The sequence below is a fragment of the Notolepis coatsorum genome (assembly GCF_963971535.1).
Source record: "Notolepis coatsorum genome assembly, chromosome: 4".
NCBI lineage: Eukaryota > Metazoa > Chordata > Actinopteri > Aulopiformes > Paralepididae > Notolepis > Notolepis coatsorum.
Genome location: NC_140168.1, coordinates 163,079,145 through 163,092,394, shown reverse-complemented (window position 1 = coordinate 163,092,394; position 13,250 = coordinate 163,079,145). Strand labels below are relative to the sequence as shown.

At 42.2% G+C, this 13,250-nt stretch overlaps 1 protein-coding gene across 1 annotated transcript in view; it reads left to right on the top strand.

The window, feature by feature from the left end:
- Positions 1-13,250, top strand: part of fbxl7 (F-box and leucine-rich repeat protein 7) — a 385,933-nt gene that overhangs the window by 116,607 nt on the left and 256,076 nt on the right. The window lies entirely within an intron of this gene.

Below are 13,250 nucleotides of genomic sequence, written 5' to 3'. Positions count from 1 at the left end.
ACAGCAGTGTAGGATAACATCCCTAGTCAAAAAAATGCTATAGGAATCTCTATATGTTTTTGGAACCCTATAGGAATCCTTTAGGATCCCATAGGATTTTGAGACAGTTCTATAAGAATCCTATAGGATTCTTATGGGTTTGGTTCCTAAAACGTATACAGATTCTTATAGGATTCCTATAGCATTTTCCGACTAGGGATAACAAATTAAGCAACAAATACTTGGATCATATGTTCTTTTAACAAGTGTTTTAGTGTGCAGGCGCTTCCAGTTCGAACCTCACTGTCAGAAAAGCAGAAAACATTTTAATGATTTTTTTTTCTAGTTATTCTTGAAAAGAGAATCACACATTCCATTAATCCATCTTAATGGATAGTAAAAAACTAAAACAAATCAGAAGTCATGTCTTTTCTAATCACCAGAGATGTTTAAAAGAAATAGGAAAGGGTTGGATTCTAACCCAAAATCCTGTGTAAGGCTTCTTGTAGTACGATGTAAAAGAAATAACAATAGAGCAAGGCTTCTTCTCTGCATTTTGAGAATGAAAACAACTTGGCAAAAGGCTTTGTTCATTTCTGAGTCCCACTCAAGCCATGGATGGTCATTGAACCATGAACCTTTGAACCAAACTGTAGTCTCTTGTATTGCGTTGCAACCCAAACATCTACCATTGAGGCAAAGGCACCTCAAGTGAGTTTTGTTTTTCATTTGTTTCCACCTTTAGGAAAGGTCAGATGTCGATTTGCGTAGGAAACCGAATCAGCCCAACATTCAGTTCCCTAAGTCAGCCTTTGGATCAACTCAGAGGTCCTTCAAATACTCTTGGTTCAAAGACCATCCATGGCTTGAGTGGGACTCAGAAGTGAACAAAGCCTTTTGCCATAGCTGCAGAATGGCTGAAAAGCTGAAATTGTTTTCATTCTCAAAATGCAGAGAAGAAGCCTTTACTTCCCAAGGTGTTGGTAACTGGAGTAAGGCCACTATCAAATTCAAAACCCATGAGAAATCATATGCTCATAGGGAGGCAGAGATGAAATTCAGCAGTTACTTGTCCTCCTCATCTGTGCTTCACAAAATCCAAACAAAAGCAAACAAAGAATGTGAAAAAGCCAGAACTGCACTGCTGAAGATCTTGGAGTCGTTCCGTTTTCTTGCGAGACAGGGCATTGCAATCAGGGGTTGCACCGATGATCAGAGCAATCTAGCCCAGCTTCTGAAAGTACGTGCGACTGACTCAGAAGAGCTTGCAGAGTGGCTTATCCGCAAGGAAAAATGGCTTGGACATGATGTCCAAAATGAAATGCTAGGAATGTTAGCTCATCCCTGCCTGCGTGCGATTGCAGAAGAAGTGAATTCCAACCAATTCTTCTCTTTGATTGTTGACGAAACCTCTGACCTTAGTAACAAGGAGCAAGTCACACTCATTCTTCGTCATGTGAGTGAGCATTTTGAAGTCTACGAAGATTTCCTTGGTCTGTACAACACAGATCAGACCGATGCTGCCACGTTGACAAAAATCATCAAGAACGTCCTGCTTCGCCTCAACATACCCCTGGAGAACTGCAGAGGCCAGTGCTATGATGGAGCCAGTGCTATGTCAGGCCGGTTCTCCGGTGTTCAGGCAAGGATAAAAGAGGAGCAGCCAAATGCCTTCTTTGTGCACTGTTCGTCTCACGTTCTTAATCTCGTCCTGCAGGATGCAACACGAGATGTCCAATTAGTGCGGAACACTATCGACTTGGTCCAGGATTTGGTCAACTTTGTCCAGGACTCACCAAAGCGGTTGCCAGGTTTCCAGAAGCTCCAACACAGAGATCAGGCTGCACTGCGGCCACTGTGCCCGACAAGATGGACAATGCGTACTTCGTCCATCAGAAGTGTCCTTGAAAATTTGGAACCTCTGCATGAAGCATTGGTTAAGATCTCCGAAACTGATAGGGGGAAGGCTGGAAGCAAGGCATCCGGTCTCGCAAAACAACTCAAATCATTTGAGTTTTTATTTGGCTTGCTGATTTGTGAGAAAGTGTTCTCAAAGGCCGAGATGGTCAGCAAGGTTTTGCAGGGCAAAACTATCACAATATCCAAAGCCAAGGAAGCCACAGACTGCCTCAAAGCAAGCATGCTGCGCATGCAGTCAGATTCATGCTTTGCAGATCTGTGGCAGGAGTGTGTAGAACAGGCAGGAGGTCTAGATGTCGATATCCCTAGCCTACCAAGAACCAAAAGGCCACCAAGAAGGCTAATCAGGGAGGATGATGAGGAAGCAGAGGATCCAACCGTCCTCACAGTAAAACAAATGTACAGAGAAAAGCACTGGGAACCTCTGCTTTCCAAAATGACAAAAACCCTGGAGGAGCGGTTCCACACGCTGGACACCTCTGTGGTTTCCTGTGTGGAGAGGCTACTTGTTGACAGTATCAGAGCGGAAAAGGGCTCTTCCAAAGACCTCGATACTGTGGTGGAGCACTACTCCTCTGACGTTGATGTCAACAAGCTAAAAGTGCAGCTGAGCATGCTCCCTGACCTAGTGTCAGTGGACCCGACATCATCCAATGACCTGGGCCCTCATGCATCAACGTGTTCTACGCACAGATCTGTGCGTAACCCGTGCGTACGATCATTTCTAAGCAAAGAGTGGGATTCATCAACTTCAACTTGAACTTGACTTCGTGCTTACATCTACGCACATTTCGGACCTGGCGTACCTCGCGCCCAGTGGTAGAATATATTATTACAACAAGGAAATGAGCTTCTGTGCATAATAACACTGGATGTTCTATGAACCGTAGTTCATTATAGTTCATTGTAAAATAGCAACAGTAGTGTAATTATGGTCAAAACCCTATAAATAGCATTTGGAATAATAGATCTTTCTCTCAGAATGAATGCAGCATGTCATATATGTTACGATGAATTGAAAATGGGGGACCCTGATGTAAACAAGACGAAAGTCTTTCTCTGGTCTGCATCCCCTTAACAATTGTATGTATTGAGCTGTACTGTACTGTACTGTACCCATTCTGCAATCTGTTAATAAAGTTCTCATTCATTCATTCATTCATGGTTTATATAGCGTTATCGGAATATACGGGGTGTAGGCTACTGACTGACTGCGCTCCGCGTAGCTTGATTGATTGATTGATTGATTGAAAAGTTTATTAACAGATTGCAGAATGGGTACAGTACAGTACAGCTCAGTACATACAATTGTTAATTGGGGATGCAGACCAACTTTCGTCCTGTTTACATCAGGGTCCCCCATTTTCAATTCATCATAAATCATAAAGCTCAACTCGTTATTATTTTGCGCACAGACCGCCGAAACACGGGAACGTTTTGATTATATTTAAAAGGCTTTACGTTAAACGAAACAAGTGGAATTTCGAAGCTGTAAGCAGAATAAGTCATATGAATATAGTGTTCTTCCCCCTTTTTACTGTACAAGAAAGAATAGAAAACGCATTGCAATGACACCATGCAGATAGTGGACAGACTATATGATGGAATTCAAGTTCATGTATTGAAAGGCAGGATACATCATACATGCAGTGAGATTATTGTTCTTGTATATGCTCTCGTATTATATTGTTTATATAGGCTACCCAATACTGACATCAAAATAGATTGTAGTAGTATGCCTCTAGAAATCATGCAGCAGGTAGAAAATTGACGGGAGATCCATCGCGATTTGGAATAGAATTGAGGAGAACTTTAATCCGTGGGTATTAATCAAACAACACGGGAAAAGGCAGTCATATTCCAGCGCGGTCTTTATTAGCCGACAACAAAATAGATGCCTCTAAAAGTCATATAGCCAATCGAACACAACTAATAAAGGCATTCATATTGTACAGCACGGTTATAATGACACACAACGTCAAATGTATATACTCCCTTTTCTTGACTCCTTCTGTATCACAAACAGTACTGTATTTGCAAATCTGGTATGTCATAAATGTATAGATGTAGCAGTACTGACTATCTGTATGTCATGTATGTCATATATGTCTATATGAATTGAAAATGGGGGACCCTGATGGAAACAAGACAAACGTCTTTCTCAGGTCTGCATCCCCTTAACAATTGTATGTATTGAGCCGTACTGTATTGTACCCATTCTGCAATCTGTTAAATAAAGTTTTCATTCATTCATTCATTCACAACACAACCAACGCCAAACAGTGGTCAACGAACGGTCTTTATTAGTATTTTGAGCTGTCCAGGCAGAATTGCAGCAATGATCTTAGGGAGCCGTTGATATCTGACATCACCGTTTACAAATCCGCCTTTTATTTATCCACCTCCGTTACGAGGACTTCCACCTCGGTGTCTGTGTAGTTTCTCTTTTTCGTTCGCTTTGCCATCCTCCAACATTCCACGCACAGGGATTCCCTCATGGTATTTGAAGGGGAGGGCCTGACCATATTTGGTTGGTCGGGGCGGTTTTGGTATGCAAATACGTGAAAGCGTGCACGAGCTGCGGCGCAGGGCCAAGGTGGGATTCATCATGACAGGTGTGCGTAGAGCCTGCTTACGCACGTGTGATGAATGCCGACTTCCCTGTGCGTGCGCTAGTTCTAAATTCCGTGCTTACGTGTGGAAGTAGGTCAAGGTCAAAGTCCACGTTGATGAATGAGGGCCCTGACCTGGTGTTGAAATTGGCAATCACTGCAATCAAAAAGTTAGGTGAGGCTGCCCGCCTCTTCAGCGAGGTTCGGACCCTCCTGAAGATCATTCTGGTCCTGCCAAGCTCCTCTGCCTCAGCAGAAAGGTCATTTTCAGGGTTACGGCGGCTGAAAACGTATCTGAGAAACACAATGACCCAGGCAAGACTCAACCACCTTCTTGTCCTCCATGTCCAACAGCAACAGGCCGATAACCTTGACCTGTATGCCATAGCTAAACAATTTGCAGCCCGCTCCGCCAAGCGGCAGAACACATTTGGAGAGTTCCCAAAAAAATAAGACAACTGCTTGTTACGTTCCACCCGGTCCTGCCTCACAGCCCCCACCTTTCCATGGACTTCCTCTCGTCATTGCCCCTTGTATTATGTCTGCTCAAACTGTCTGTCTTTGTGAGTGCTCTCACCATCTTGCTGTCTATTCCAGTTTACCTGTTGCCCCTTGTTCTCTCTTGTCAAGTCAAGTCAAGAGTTTTATTTGTCACGGCATGTATACAATGAAATGCGGGTGGTCTTGCCCGCAACGATGTGCAATACAGTGGTACAACATATAATAGAATCCAATAAAAAACAACATTGTGCAATAAACAGGTAACAAGTAGGTAACATGGTGGGACATCTCGGTATCTGTACATAGTTATTTACATAGCATGTAGGACATGCTAGATCCTTTGGTAGTGCAATACACTGTTACTGTTGCTGTGCTATTTTTAAAGTGACCTTTCCTTTTTGGCCATAAGTGTGGGCGTGTGCGGCATGAGTGTGTGCCTGCTCATGTTAAAGTGGCTGCTAGTGTGCGAGCGTGCACAGCGTGCGTGTCGTGTGTGTGCTCATGTGTGCTTGTGTGTGGAAAGTTCAGTGCTCTGTGGCACTCAGTATTCATTGTTCAAGGCTCTGATGGCCTGGGGGAAGAAGCTGAGCTTCTGAAGCTGAAGCTGAGCTGGTTTAACTTGTGATTATTGTCTTTTGTGTTATTTCCCCAGCGTGTTTAGTCTTGTCTTTTGTGTTATTTAGACTTTTACCCGAGCTGTTCAGTCTGTTCCATCACAGGTGTGTCTCGTTCCCAATCACCTGCATGTGGCAATTAGTCTGTGTATTTAAGTGTTGTCTGCCCTGCCTTCCTTGTCGGGTCATTGCTCTTGTTACTCCTGTTACCCTTGTCACTGTTTATGCTGTTTACATTGTCAGCCGTTCACTGACCGTTACGTTAGTACTCTTCCTGGAAGCAACTCTTATCTCTCCCGCTTTGGAGGATAGGTTTCGTTATTGTATAGGTAATATTTGAGTGTTTGTACCTTGGTGTGTGTGTTTGCAACATCCAAGTTCCGTATTATTGTAGCTTATCCCATTTTGGAGACTGGCTTCTCATTTGTTTTTCCCTGTCTAAGTGTTTTGTTCGCATGTAATGTTTTGCAGAGACTGAGTTGTCTCGCCTTTTATTTGTATTCGTTATAGGGTTTTGGAGACCATGTCTCATCCTTTTTTGTTAGTCATCCTTGTTGGTGTTAACGCCCTATTGCTCCTGACCAATAAACCTTATTTTGTTTAAGAAGCAACACTTGCCTCCTGCTTATCCTCTGCCTGTCTGCGTTTGGGTCCTATCCTATAACACCACCATTCTGTCTAAATGTACCCATTCTAACATTGCTAATGATTAGGGGTGTAACGATTCTTCAAATCCCAATTTGATTAGATTTTAGATTTTTAAATACCACTGGTCTTCTTTTGTAAAGAAAAATACTTGTTCAGTAAAATAACTTTTATTTATAAATAACTTCCTTTCATTTAGTCTTTTTACCATCATAAAAGGGGGAGGGAGTGCTGGGAGGGGGGAAAATGAATACTGGGAGAATTTCAATTCTGTTTGTAAGAACGTTCATTTCTATAGATTTTTTCCAATTGATTTATGCGCATGTGTTTCCCATGTTCTGTTTATATTCTTGTCATTCTCTGAAAATAGGCTATATTTACAGCAGACCCTGTTATTGTTCCTTGTTGGTATTCTTTCTCTCTTTCTTATTAAAAACTTGGCCTATTTGAAAGGAGATTGATTTAATAAAAATAAAAGAGCGAAAAATCAATATACAGTATATATATATATATTAATATATTATTATTATTATTATTATAGTAATTGGCTATCATACTGCAATATAAACTGAGTTTTATAATGAAAAGAGCAGCTTTATTGGTCAAGATTTAAGGCTCTACATTGCAGGAAATTGCACGTACAGGTTCATTAAATGAAAAAAGAAAAAAATGCCATGGAGGGGGACACCCTCCAAACCACCCCTTGCCTGTCCCAAAAAAAAAAAAAAAAATCATAAAAAAAAAATTGCACCCCCACTTTCAACTATAACTAGGCGGCCATGTATGTCATAAATGTATAGATGTAGCAGTACTGTCTATCTGTATGTCGTGTGTGTCATATATGTTATGATGAATTGAAAATGGGGGACCCTGATGTAAACAAGACGAAAGTCTTTCTCTGGTCTGCATCCCCTTAACAATTATATGTATTGAGCTGTACTGTATTGTACCTATTCTGCAATCTGTTAATAAAGTTTTTCAATCAATAAATCAATCAATCAATCAATCAATCAATCAATCAATCAAGAGGCTCATAGCCTACTCAACCATGAAGAGGCTCACAACCTACTACTCAACCATGAAGAGGCTCATAGCCTACTCAACCATGAAGAGGCTCATAGCCTACTCAACCATGAAGCTGCTCATAGCCTACTCAACCATGAAGAGGCTCATAGCCTATACTCAACCATGCAGAGGTATAGCCTACTCAACCATTAAGAGGCTCATAGCGTTCCTGATTGAATGAATGAATGAATGAAAACTTTATTTAACAGATTGCAGAATGGGTACAAATTGCAATACAGTACGGCTCAATACACACAATTGTTAAGGGGATGCAGACCAGAGAAAGATGTTTGTCTTGTTTACATCAGGGTCGCCCATTTTCAATTCATAGTGACATTTATGACATACACAACATACATGACATCATGACATTTATGGCATAGGGACATACATGACATACAGGTATAGTACTGTTACATTTGTGACATATACGATATGCAAATGTACAGTACTGTTACCCATAGATCCTAACAGAGAATATATACATATGATGGGGAGGAGACTGTACATTAGGAGGGGGTGGGTGCGTGGGAGAGAAATATACATACGGTGGAGAGATAATATATACATACGGTGGGGAGGAGACTGTACATTAGGAGGGGGTGGGTGGGTGGGTGGGAGAGAAATATACATACGGTGGGGAGAGAATATATACATACGGTGGGGAGGAGACTGTCTATTAGGTGGGGGTGGGGGGGTTTGGACATTTACGGTGGCCAGTTTCTAATTGCAGCCTCCCGTAGGTGCTCTTTAAGAGCGGTTTTGAATGTGGGTAGGGATTCACATTCCTTTACAGCTTTGGGTAGGGCATTCCACATTGATGTGGCATAATTGCGAAACGTGTTTAGTCCCTTGTTTGAGCCGAATCTGGGTTTAACATGATTTGTTGAGCTCCCTCTGGTGTTGTGGTCGTGGTATTCACTGACCTTTGGGAAGTATTTTGACATGTACATGGGTACCTTAGTCGTATAGTGTATCTTGTAGACCAGGCCCATTGCAAGTTGCTGTACTCTGTCGTCTACTCTAAGCCATCCTAGGTAGTCAAAGTGGGCAGGGGTGATGTGGGTTCTAGGAGTAAGGTAAAGTAGTAGTCTGACCAGTTTGTTTTGTGATGTTTGTAATCTTGTTTTTAGCGCCTTTGAGGTGCTTTGGTACCATGAGGTGCAAGCATAGTCGTAGTACCCTTGAATGAGTGCTCCTGCCAGAGACTTCAGGGTATTCTTGTTTACCAGAGAGGAGATCCGGTACAAGAATCTATTGTTGGTTGACTTCTTTTATTACATTGGATGCCATTTTGTCACAGGAAATATTTGCCTCTAGGATGGAACCTAGGTATGTAATTTCATCTATCCTTGTGACAATATTGTCACCCACTGTAACTGAGAAGCCGTCGGTCTTGCTGAGTTTGTTATTTGATCCGAAGAGAATGGACTCTGTTTTACCCAGGTGTAATGATAGTTTGTTATCAGCGAGCCAGGTGCAGATTCTGCCGAGTTCTGAGCTGAGGGTTTTTTCAACCTGTAACTTGTTCTTGTCAGAGACCAGCAGGGCTGAGTCATCCGCGAACAAGAACAAGTTGCAGTCACAAGCTGACGACATGTCATTTGCATAAATTAGGAACAGTAGCGGTCCTAGTATGCTTCCTTGTGGAATGAATGAATGAATGAAAATTTTATTTAACAGATTGCAGAATGGGTACAATACAGTACGGCTCAATACACACAATTTATAAGGGGATGCAGACCTGAGAAAGACGTTTGTCTTGTTTCCATCAGGGTCCCCCATTTTCAATTCATATAGACATTTATGACATACACAACATACATGACATTTATGGCATAGGGACATATAGGTATTTAGTACTGATACATTTGTGACATAAACGGTATTAAAATATACAGTACTGTTACCCCTAGATCCTGACAGAGTATATACATATGATGGGGAGGGGACTGTACATTAGTAGGGGGTGGGTGGGTGGGAGAGAGATATACATACGGCGGGGAGGGAATATATACATGCGGTGGGGAGGAGACTGTTTATTAGGAGGTGGTGGGGGTTTTGGGCATTTACGGTGGCCAGTTTCGAATTGCAGCCTCCCGTAGGTGCTCTTTAAGAGCGGTTTTGAATGTGGGTAGGGATTCACATTCCTTTACAGCTTTGGGTAGGGCGTTCCACATTGATGTGGCATAATTGCGAAACGTATTTAGTCCCTTGTTTGAGCCGAATCTGGGTTTAACATGATTTGTTGAGCTTCCTCTGGTGTAGTGGTTGTGGTATTCACTGACCTTTGGGAAGTATTTTGACATGTACATGGGTACCTTAGTCGTATAGTGTATCTTGTAGACCAGGCCCATTGCAAGTTGCTGTACTCTGTCGTCTACTCTAAGCCATCCTAGGTTGTCAAAGTGGGCAGGGGTGAGGTGGGTTCTGGGGGTAAGGTCAAGTAGTAGTCTGACCAGTTTGTTTTGTGATGTTTGTAATTTTGTTTTAAGCGCCTTTGAGGTGCTTTGGTACCATGAGGTGCACGCATAGTCGTAGTACCCTTGAATGAGTGCTCCTGCCAGAGTCTTCAGGGTATTCTTGTTTACCAGAGAGGAGATCCGGTACAAGAATCTAGTTCGTTGGTTGACTTTTTTTATTACATTGGATGCCATTTTGTCACAGGAAAGATTTGCCACAGCTCACTGTGAGGGGGGGGGGGGTAGAGTACCGTTGACCTCCACCATCTGTTCTCTCCCCTCAAGGTAGGATTGCATCCAGCTCACTGATAAACGATCAAAACCAATTGCTTTTAGCTTGTCAATCAGAATGGAGTGATTGACAGTGTTGAAGGCCTTTTGTAGGTCCAGCATGACCATGCCGCAGTATTTGCCCGCGTCCACCTCTTGTTTGATGTGGTCGTTCAAATAGAGAAGGCATGTGTCAGTGGAGTGGGATGTTCTGAAGCCAGATTGGAATTCGTAGATTAGATTTTTTCCCGCTAGGTACTTTTCGACCTGTTCGTAGACTATTCTTTCCATGACTTTCGAGATGGAGGTAAGAATAGAAACAGGGCGGTAGTTGCCTGGGTCTAATTTGCTGCCCTTTTTGTGCAGGGGGGTCACTCTCGCAATTTTGAAGTCCTTGGGGACGTGTCCCTGTTTTATGGAGAGGTTTATTATGTGTGTGATGACTGGGGTGATGGCGGCTGCCATGTCTCTCAATAACCGAGTAACCAGAAGTAAATGCTCAGCCCTTCCACACACCTTGTGTGTGTTTGGTAGGAGTGGCAACTGGCATGCTTTGTCTGACCCTTTTTCACCTTGCACGGTATACCGGTATTGGTATAGTACCGCGGTACTAGAGTGTTTGAAATGATACTATACTGCGTTTGGGGAAAAACGGTACTTTTTTAATATTTTTTATTTATTCATTTATGCATGCAAATGCCTTCCTATTGGAGCACAGCGCTGCTGTCAGTGGTGACGTTGCGCTAGTTTACCGGAAGCAACCTTCTGGAATGAAGAACAACACACTCTAGTTGGGACGGGAGCTGGCATGGCTCGTCCGGCGAGTGTTGGCATCGGTGGCACGACTGCAGTGCTGATGGGGGCTGCTGTGGCGCGCAGCGTTGGTTGTCGTGGCCATCGGCAGTCGCGTGAGGATCTTTGTTGATTGCCGTTGGCTAGCTGGCTTTGGCTAGAGATGTGGTTTGCTAGCTGTGTGGGCTAACATTGGCCGAGTTTACTCTGGCAGCGTGTGCTGGCTAGCTGGCATTGGTCAATAAAGATCCTCACTGCAATTAGTTAGTTATCATAACCATCGGCAGTCGTGGTGAGGATCTTTGTTGATTGGCGTTGGCTGGCTGGCACATTTTGCATGGGGGGAACTCGGCTGACGTTGGCTTGTGTAGCTGGCGAGCTGTAGTTCTAGTTGGGGCTGGCTAGCTGGCGTTGATCAGTGGGGATCCTCGCTGCGATTGCAGATGGTTGTGGTGGCTGGCGTTGCGTGCTGCAGTGGCTCCTATCAGTGCTGTGGTCGTGCCGTTGATGCCAACATTCGTTGGATGAGCTATGCTGGCTCTCGTGACTACAGTTCCTTATACGAGCATTAGAAAATGTCCACAATGCTATTCGCAAGAATAGAAAATAAATTGAAAAGCCTAATGATAAGTTATACATAGCCTAAACTGCAGTGCTGAAAGCTAGTAAACACAGCATCTCTATGGCTTAGTCACAAACGTGATTTATACTGAGACATTTGACAATTGCGCATTAATGGTTCATACATACTGTATAAAGACAACGGAAATCTATTTTATTTTTGTTAAACAGCCTACAATATGACATAACCTAGTTCTAGATTATGATAGGCTATAATCAGTCTCACTCATCAAAATGTTTTCTAGGTAACTTATGGTATCTCAAACTAATTAGGCCCTCTGCTATGACAAATGTATAATAATACAACCATACTTTTTCTACCCCTTGAATTTTTTTTAACTACAGAAGTCTACTGCATTTGGCTCACAGAGTGACTCCCCCCACTCAGAAGCAACCTAACCTCCGCTTTTTTTGAGCAGCATAAATTATAACGTATACAAATTAGTCCAAAGATGATAAAAGGCTCAACAGGGCAGTCGCAGAGTTCATCTGTATGGACCAAGTTCCAATATATATACAGTTGAGAAAGCTGGGTTCAGAAACCTTGTACAGCAACTGTTTTGAGTGCAAAAAAAGTTCTCCAGCATTTTGAATGCCATTGCTTTTAATACAATTTATTTATTCTTGTCATTGTTCATTGTTGTGTTTTAAAATAAAGAACAATAATGACATCTGAGAGTTTTTCCCTGATTTTGAGGAAAAGTATCGAAAGTATCGAAAAGTATCGAAATTAATATTGGTATAGTATCGAAACTAAAATGTTGGTATCGTGACAACCCTACCTCAGTGTAGTTTTTTGTAAAGCAGGAAGCTGGAGCATGTGCAGCAGTAGGGTTATATCTCTGGCCTGACGACACATACAGAGCTGGCTGTGGGCTCGTTTGTACTAAATTTTACCCAGAGTGTAATTCCCCTTTAAAAGAACATGCCAACATTTTGGGAAATTAGCTTACCGTCTTCTCCAGAGAGAGACGAGAAGAGCCGAAATCACAACAAATTGCCTCCATGGGCTTTGCAGATCAAGAGGAAACATCACAATAGATAGAATAAACACATGTTGTATCTAAAGTATTTAAGAATATATAATAATAATAATAATAATAATAATAATAATAATAATAATAATAATAATAATAATAATAATAATAATAATAATAATAATAATAATAATAATAATAATAATAATAATAATAATAATAATAATAATAATAATAATAATAATAATAATAATAATAATAATAATAATAATAATAATAATAATAATAATAATAATAATAATAATAGAACTAAGAACAAAAAGCATAGGAATACAAGCACTGGTATGAAAAATAAGATGATGGCTCAAGGTCACTCTCCCCAGGGGGCAGGAGAACCACTCAGATCCAGCTGAAGTAGAGCGGGTATGGTTAGATGCTGTAGGTCAAACTGAGGACGGCGTAGAGCGGATCACGCCTGTGTTGCTCAGATCCAGTTTGAGGTAGAACAGCCGCTGCAATCAACACTGTAGGCCACATCAAGGACGACGCAGGGAAGATCACACCACCTTAACAGGACCAGGGCTGGTTGTGTACCTGTCATCACACTATCACTCGAGACATCCACTCACAGAGAAACAGGGACAGGGATTAGAAGAGCTCCCATGTCCGCATAATAGGCAGACATGGGAGCAATAAACAGACATCCCTGACTATGTTCCCATCAACCCTACTCCAGCACATGAACTGAACTAACCATACTAAGCTAAGGGTTTGTCCCCGACCAGGTGAGAT